This window comes from Copadichromis virginalis, linkage group LG3 (genome assembly GCF_057382275.1).
Source record: "Copadichromis virginalis isolate Kocher_CV1m ecotype Utaka linkage group LG3, C_Virginalis_male_GT1.1, whole genome shotgun sequence".
Classification (NCBI taxonomy): Eukaryota; Metazoa; Chordata; class Actinopteri; order Cichliformes; family Cichlidae; genus Copadichromis; species Copadichromis virginalis.
This window is the reverse complement of record NC_140620.1, coordinates 1659899-1669208: the sequence shown is the minus strand read 5'-3', so window position 1 is coordinate 1669208 and position 9310 is coordinate 1659899. Positions and strand designations below refer to the sequence as shown.

General features: G+C 43.4%; 1 pseudogene; it reads left to right on the top strand.

Moving 5' to 3' along the window:
* The first annotated feature begins 1896 nt into the window (after positions 1–1896).
* LOC146712245 (uncharacterized) lies at positions 1897–6526 on the top strand (annotated as a pseudogene).
* The last annotated feature ends 2784 nt before the right edge of the window (positions 6527–9310 follow it).

Genomic DNA, 9310 nt, shown 5'->3' with positions numbered 1-9310 from the left:
GGCATCAGATTTGATGCAGAACAGCTGATTGTTCTGTAAATAGTTTGAAATGTTTGTTTAAAAAACGCCTTGGCTGCAAAAAACTTTGTTTATCAAATCTCAGTAACTTTTTTGAAGAAGTAACTATATAATTAATTGGCCAACATTGGTCATTATTTACTGTATGTTGCAGACAGAGTTACAGACTCTCTCCTAGACCACAGACTCAGAATACAAGTCAGAGCTTTATTTAAAAAAAAAAAGAAAAGAAAGAAAGTTGTGTTTTCAAAATTGGAGTTCAAGTTATTTTTACTTCCAATAGTGTTAACATGCTACAGGTCATGAACAAGATTTTATTTTTCATTGTAAGTGAGCTAAAGCAGTTAATTAAAAGTAGTCTAACATAAATGCTGTAATTTGATTACTTTAATAAACATGTAACTTGGATGCTGGCGTGACCACAGTGCACACGTCTGCTGTCGCTCACAGTGGTCCAAGGGCTGCTCAGGGAGTTTGTGTGTTCAGACACATGAAACATTTCAGGGAACGTTGGTCATCAGGTGTATTCCAGTCAGCTGTTTCCTCATGTGTTTCTACTTCCCCTGATCACCTCCTTGTGTGCATTTAGGCTACGTCCACACGTACACGGGTGTTTTTGAAAACGGAGATTTTCCGTTTTCGTTTTAAAAAAATAATCCCGTCCACACATAAAGGCAGAAATGAAGGAAAACGCTGCTATGAACATGCCAAAGCAGCAGGTGGCGCTAGATTCCTAACCGTGCAGAAATGTTGGCCAATCAGAAGTCTAGAAGCCTCGGTGGGAAAAAGTAAACAAAGCTGGGACATAGAAGCAGAACCGAGTCGTATGTGTGGAGGGACAGTAACTGTGTGTATATGTAAGCATTTAAACACTGCAGAGAGTACAAGTAACAGTATTGTAGAAATTCATTTCACAGAAACAATAACGTGGCGCACAGTGTGACGTCAAAAAAGGCGCACACCTTTGACGCTGCGTTTTCTCCGTTTTTCTCGTCCACACGTCAATGCAAAAACTGAGTTTTCAAAAATATCCACCCTGGCCAGAGTTTTTAAAAATCTCCGTTTTCAGTGACTAAAAACGCCGTTTACGTGTGGAGGAAAGGTGCAAACGCACAGAAAAATCTGCGTTTTCAAAAATACCCGGGTACGTGTGGACGTAGCCTTAGTCTCTGTGTTTCTGTTCATTCCTTGTCAGGTTGTCTGTTTTGTCTTCATGCCCAGTCACATCACATCACAGAGCTTTTCACTGTTCAGGTTCATGTTTATGTCATAGTTATATTGTTGCATGTTCCTGTTCAGTTTCACTTTTGATCAGCTGTAAAACTGCCTGTTTCAGTTTAAGCATTGTTTTAAATAAATTGCAGGCTCAAAAACTGTTTTCTCCCATTTCTTCTTGTTGCATGTTGAAGCTCTACTTGGAACCTTGTTAAGATCCAACCAAGCAAAACAGGATTTTTTTGACATTTTTCAAGCAGTCTTAAACTTTTGATCGGGACTCTCAGATAATTTTATCTTTCAGAGCCTCTGAACAGCTTTACTGCACATTTTCCCTCTTTTCTCTTTCTCTTTCTCACTCTAGCTTGTTCTTTCTTCTTGATAATCTGCCCCTCCCAGCCTGTCAGCTCAAACACTGTTACACAATACATATTATTTATTCACATACAAGATAAATAAACTGACGAAGCATTCAGATCATAATTCTCCTTCTAAAGCTGCTGAACAGGACAGAAAAACAACAATAATAATAAATCTCAAACTAAAAATCAATCATTTTTAACCCTTGCATGAAAATGAAAGTGAAAGTAAGCTGGTGTTTGTGCAGCAGCCTCTGGGAGTGTCTGCAGTGCTGCTGCGTGTGTCTGACTGAGGATCAGATTTATGAAGATGCCACTGATGCTGATGCTCCTCTTACTCGGTAAGAAAGCTGCTCTGATACTCTGCATGCATGTGCGCACACACACACACAGGTTATTATATATGCAGTGCATTGATGTCTGCTCTCTGTGTCCTGCTGAATGAAGCCCTCCCTGCTCGGGTGATGCAGGGTGGATCCCACCATGTGGCTCAAATAACTGAGAACTATGAAGCTCAGTGAGGTTTTAGTTCATCATGAATAAAGCACTGACACACATTCACTCAGATCTCAGTGTTTTATTCATTTTGAAGCAGCTCATGAAGAACAGGTTGATGACTCATGAAACACAACATCACAGCAGTTTGTTTAGAAGCTGTTTATATTTGAAGGTTGAAGTAAGTGTCTTCAGTTTTTTACTTCAGTATCTTAACATTTCAATGGTAACTTTGTTAATATAACATTAGGTCATATTGAACTTATTGTGAACAAACTGCATCTCTGCTGTTCACCTGTTTCATGTCACAGTGGCATCTTTTACATATTTGTCAGCTTCCTTCAGATTATTCTGATTCATTTTGCATTAATTGTTGTAAATATACAAACGAAACCTTACTGATTGTTTTTCATCAGAACCCAACACAAAGCTAAATTCTGCTGCATCATCTCCACACTGAAAGGAAATTCACTGTGTGTGTGTGTGTGTGTGTGTGTGTGTGTGTGTGTGTGTGTGTGTGTGTGTGTGTGTGTGTGTGTGTGTGATTATATCGTATGACATAATCACAGACACGCATACAGTGTAACTGTTTTGGTTGTGCTGCATGAAAGACGAGTGTGTATTGGGGAGGTTGAGTTACTCAGGAGAAATCTCCCCGTACATCAACTGTTACTGTACCCCCTTAATAAACCATGTGCTTAAGACTCTGCGTGAAAGTTAAAATATCTATGTTCAGTGCACATAGATAGATAGTCTATATAGTTATATAGGTATACATGTCACACACAAATCCACAAAATGTTCCAGCATCAGAGCTGTGTCCATCAGAGGGACGGCTCAGAGTCAGACAGGCTGACATGTTTGCACATGTGCAGAGGACGTCTGCTTCTACTCAGTCACTCACTTTCCTGGTTGTTGACTCAGTCGGCTCCTCTTTACCTGTTTAGTTCATCTGTGAACCATCAGGAAACTCTTTGGAACTTTACCTGATGTCCTGTGTCTCTCAGCTGTTACAAAATCACAGCACTCACCTGCTTTATATTTTTATCCTCAGGTTCCCAGCATGCCTCAGGGGTGGAGGTGTATGAGGGGGTGGAGTCTGTCCTGCTGCCCTGTCAGGTACAAGCTGATGTTACCATTGAGTCCACAGCAGCAGTGTGGGACCGTGAGGAGCTCAAGGACCCAACGGTCCACGTGCGTCTGCCGAGTGGTGACGATTTTAAAGATCAGAATATTCGTTACTTCAGTCGAACATCACTGAGAGCCGAGGCTCTGCAGACTGGAGACCTCAGCCTCACTCTGAGGAAGCCCACAGTCTCTGACAGTGGAACCTACACCTGCACATACCGCAAGCATGGACAAGATCGGAACAAGACCTATGCAGACCTGAAGGTCACAGGTCAGTGCTGTCAGGTCAGATGCATGCTAATGGCAAGTTCTAAAAATCTGTTGGTTGATGTTCAGGTTGTTTGTTTTGTGTCGATCACAGAACTTCCTCCTCGTTCTGCAGTCTGGTTCAAAGTCCTCTCAGGTGTCCTGGTTCCTCTGGTTCTTCTGGCTGTTATGCTTGCTGCATGGCTGTCTTGTAGATACAAAACGTTAAAGAACAAAGAAGGTGAGTGTTTTATTGGACCATCTGATGAAATATCAGAACCTTGAAGGTAATCAGCAAAGTTTGATTTGGTGATTTGACAGCACCATAGCTGACGTCTCTGTCCTGAATGAGTTGTTAGTGATCTTTACATCACTGATGGTTACCACGAACTGTTAGATCCCAGTTATCCTGTACAAGACGTCTGGACCGACTCTTTGTTTGAAGGGCCAAAGTTTCTGGTATTATCATTATAGTGTGATATTATTCTGTTACCACATGTTACCTTATATATGTAATCAAAGTAGTTGAATTATGATAACAGCTGTAGGACAGATATTATCCTTTAGTTTAGATGGTGTGATCAGTATGTAGTTTTAGTTTGCATTATACTTCTGACTTAAAAGAGTGTGAAAATCATTAGATCTATTGGATTGACCTGTATTACTCGACACTGTTGAATGTGTTACACTGTTTCTTGACATTTCATACTGCTGAATCATGAAGAGAATGTTGTGTGCAGAGGACCTTGTGCCGATAATAGAAGAGACAGACCCCCACCTTACAGAGAGCAGAGAAACAAGGAGCCGAGGTCATAACTTAGTAAGAGAGAAAGAATGTGAATGTTTAGGCTTTTACGACTAGGTGGGGGCCGCTAGAGGCTATAAGAAGCTGAGCAACCCGTCACCATTTTGAGACTTGCTGTGACCCTCTGCAGGCATGTCTCCCCATCATGATGGTTCTAATGCTCATAAGTGTTGAATTGTATGGAAATAAATGATTGTTGATTGAGCATTTATACACCGAGTACTGTCCTTCCTTCAGCCCAAAGATTCAAAGAATTGGGAGATTTCAACAATAGGCTAACAGAAAGTAACTAAAGCTGGTAGTGAGGAGACGCGCTGAGCTCTAAGTGCCTGCAGGAGTGTCCATCCTGCTATCCACTGATGATGCAACTGACTGATAACATAACAGTTAGGTGCAATCAATAACCACACCTGTTAGTTTCAGCTCTCCTCTGATGATCCTTCTCTTGGTCAGATGGATTAGTCTTATAATAGTTAAAGAAAAAAGGCCCCATGGATAGAAAAAGCTGTGACAACCATTGAAGAAGCTCATCTCCAGGCTGGAAGCAGGACTTCAGAAAACACAGAGTAACATCAGGACAGCAGGTCCATGTCTTACCCTGTCCATGGTTTACTGTAAGTGCAGTCAGATGTGTGATGAGTGTTACAGAAACACTGCGTCCACCTCTCCCTCGAGCTTTTACACTCTTCACAGCTTTGACTGCAGTGAAACCATGAGACGCTGAAAGCTTTGACTCTGTGGTATCTGGCAGACACGTTCAGTTCAGCTCTGCTGCTGATTGGACACCAAACACAGCGCAGTCTCTTCATGGAGCAAAGGAACACGTTTCAGACTGGAACCAGTCCAACATGTTTTACTGCAAACATTTCACTTCATCCTGTCAAAGGAAGTGTGCTGCTGATGCTGTGCAGCTCATGTTGTGCTTGGTTGTTCTTTCAGTTCGTGAGGTAGAGGTGGGTTCAGGTGTGAAGTCTGCCAAGCTGCCCTGCAAAGCCACAGTTCACCTGTCTCAGGTAAATAAAGTCGTGTGGAAGGACAGAGATGGCAGGATAGTCCACGTGTATCAGGAAGACTCTGAAAAACAGCACAGACGTTACAGGAGCCGAACAGAAATGATCGAAGACCCGCTGAAGACTGGAGACCTCAGTCTGACCCTGACATACCCCACACACACAGACAGGGACACCTACACCTGCACCGCCTACAGCAGGGAGGGAAAAGTCCTGATGGAGAAAAAAGTGGAGCTGAAAGTCGAAGGTCAGTGCAGCAGATGATCCTTATTCACAGATTGTGTTTGATAAGTCAGTGGTTTGTAATGACTGAAGTAGTTTGTGGGAGAGAAACTGGTAAATGTCAGCAGTTAAAGCATCAACCAGGCTCAAAGATAAGTTTGTGGGAAACTGTAAATTTGATTCATTTTTGTAGTGGTTCAGATATTGTGAGGACGTTCATGAGATGAGATGAGTGTAAGAGAATCACACATAAGACTTCAGAGCTCTGACTCTATCAGCCCGGCTATAGTGTTGCAAAAACAAACCCTGAGCTCGTTCCCAATGTCCTAAAATGAGACGAGTGATGGAAACCTTTACAACAGCAGCAGGTGTCTGCAGAGAGGCGTGTGAGCCGGAAACATCCTGGTCTCAGTGTTGCATACAGATTTCCCTAAATGCTTCTTCCAAAGCTGGATAGATGCTGTCTCTCCTCATCAGAATCTCAGAGACCCACATGAGTCTACACACCGCTCAGACAGCCAATGGTTTAAGGATGATGCTGGGCTATGAACAGGCTGTAGACGTTTTATGTTGATTCAGCTTTTATGAATCAACATAAAAACTGGGGGATTAAGTAAAAACATAAAGTCCACGACTGGTGTGTCATCAATAACAAGTAAAATGTTAACATGCTCACGTTGTTTGTTGTCCTCTCAGAGTGTCAGGTGGAGGAGGAGGAGGGGGCGGAGTCCATCTGTCTTCCCTTTCAAACCACAGAAAACCTGCCTGACGACAGTGAAGTGGTGTGGAAATGTTATGAACCAGAATACATGAAGGTCCACGTGTATGAGAACGGCTCTGACCGGCCCGACAAACAGGACGACCATTACAAAGGTCGCACTGAGATGAATTAAGACGCTCTGAAGTCTGGAGACCTCAGTCTGACCCTGAGACACCTCAAAGTGGGAGATGCTGGGAGATACGGATGTGAGGTCAACAGCAAGGAGGCCTGGAGATACAAGAGGGTGTGGCTCACAGTCAAAGGTTAGTTAGTTCATTCATGTTTGTGTGTGTGTGTGTGAGGTGTGACTCTTCTGTTTCCTCTGCAGGGAAAAATCAGGCCTGACACCAACATGATGAGTTCACCTCGTGCCCACTAGAGGCCAGCAAAGTGAACCACAGGGTCCCACCAGTGGCCTTTTCTTGAGGGTTTTTTCTTTTCATGTGTGTGTGGAGTCCTGTCTGTGCCCCTCAACAATAATATTTAACTATTAATCACAATTTTGTTAAATAAAATGAGCTGGCTCGCAGCAGTCACATGACTACCATTAACCAATGATCGCTCTTAACGGCAGAGTGCACTGGTTACGAGGTGGGAACGAGCTCACAAAGAGCCCCATGGGTGGTGCAGAGCTGTAGGACAAACTGGGAGACAGACTGATGCAAAGGAAACCAGTAAGCAGGTGAACAGCGCACACTGTAGCCTGTAACACACAGCAGTGTCAGCTTATTATGGACACGTTCAGCTGTTTTGTGGCAACTGATGAGTTGAAACAGACGAGCGTGCTGTGTGTGCAACAGCACGACAAACATCACCTGTGTGATGCTCGTCAGCTGCCAGCTCACTGGGTACAGCAGGCAGGGGTCTGTAGGTCTGTGCACCATTTTAGGGAACATCTTTAGTTTCACAGTAAGCTGCAGGGCTCTGTTTCTATAATATTTTCTATCATCACTTTATTATGGATCAGGTGTAAAGGTGTCATGTGTGGATACTTAAGTAACAGATCAATACAATAGCAAAGTGTTTTCAGATGGGCAGCACGTGGAGAGAAGATGGAAGGAGGAAGAGAGTCAGACAGTGATTCACAGGCAGAGTTGATTTCTCACAGTTTTGTTGCCTTGTGTTTCCAAGCACTGTCATTTTATTATTATCTCATAACACGTGTTTAATCAGCTCCCATCTCTCCTGTGGACTCTGTAATGTCTCAGACCGACAGCAACATTGTACCCATCAGGTAAAACACCGGCTACGTTTGCTCTGCATCGTCCCCACATGATCACAGTGATGTAACATGATGTGCTTCCATATGAGGTTCTTGATGAATGTGTTGTTGTTCTCCAGCCTGGTTTTTTAACTTTGAGCCCCTTCAAACGTCTCTGCACGGCCCTGCCTCTGAGGAGCAATCTAAGTGTGTGAGGGCAAAGGACAAAAGAAGACTGAAACATCTTTTCTACCATTGAAAACACAAAGTCAGAATTTCAACTTCCTGATTCTTCTTCTTCCAATTATCTGCTCGTGTGCTCCAAGTAGAGAAGCCCAGACCTCCGTCTTCCCAACACCACCAGTCCACCCGAGAGATGTAATCCAGCACGTCCTCACCCAGGAAACAGAGACAACAACACCGAAAGAATAAATGAACTCTAATCAATATATTACCTGTAAATTCAGTCAAAATGCTTCCAGAATAACCCAAAATCATGACTTGTGAAAAAAGTTGAAGCCTTTTTGTCCCACGTTGTTTGAACAGTTCGGTCCACGAGACATGAAAGGAGGCTGATATTAACAATATATATGAATACAGTTAAAGCTGTTGAAACATGCAGTAAACACTCGTGTGAGTTAGGAGATTTATAAATAAACTTTATCACCAACACACGGTGATGGACGACAGTCAGGGATGATCATTACAGTAAATGAATGTTTACACTGGCAGGTGTAGTTTTTCTTCTGTCAGCTGACGGTGTTTCACAGTTTGAGAGCAACAATGAGCACAAAGACAGAATTCAGGCGTGTCCTTGATACTCTAATCCATTCAGTAATCAGATTACAGTCACAGTCATGTTCTTACTGCGTGTAACTAAAGTTCATCAGTGATGCTTTTATCTTGCTGCCTCTGCACTCAGCTGCTTTCAGTTTGGGTGGAGGAAATCGCCGTAGCAGCAACATTACACACGGAAAATCACAACTCTGACTTTAATGAAACCTTTTCTCTTGAACATTATTCAGTAGGAACCACTGAGAGGATTTTCCTCCTCGCTGACTGAAAATGTACCAACTCTGACTCAAGCATCACCACAGAAACGTGTGGTGGGGAGATGAGGATCTGCTGACTCTGCTGGAGTTTGCTCTGTGATAAAGACATGAACAGTCTGTGCAAAGTAACCTCAGGGTGTCAGAGCTTCAACACAACGAGGCCGAGCACAAGAAATAAGACAGCGAGAGAGAGAGGGCCTCTCCTGAGTCCTCACATATACACACTATACTATGCTAGCATCACCATGGCAACTGCACAACAGCTCCATCCCAGTGCGCTCTGATAAGCTCCTCCTTCTCCACCCTTCAAGGCCTGTGTACGCTGCTGGGTGGACCTATGATGCAGAGCTGCCCAATCACAGCAGCACACAGCAGACATGTAGCATCAACAGCTCATCACATCAACATCTGTCAGCTGTCTGTGTTTATGGTAAAGCTGATCCTGACTCTGTTCATGCCCATGATACTGGTCCTGCCTGAGAGCTGCTCATCATCACCAGCACAGACTGAAAGTCCATCACTTCCCTTTATCAGCAACGACTCGCGGTCTAAACTCCTTTTAAGGAAAAAGATGAAGCAGGAAAGGAAACAGTTTCAGGAGCATCATGTAGAGACGTGCAGGATAGAAACACAAGCTGAGAGTCGCAGCACTGTGCAGGACCAAAAGCTGACGCTGCAGGACAAACGGACAAACATTTAAATCCACACACAGAGAAAAATGTTAAACACACTGAGCAGGTGTCAGGACTCCATCAGCTCAGGATGAAGGTGATGGTGTCAGGAGTCTGTGCTGACCACT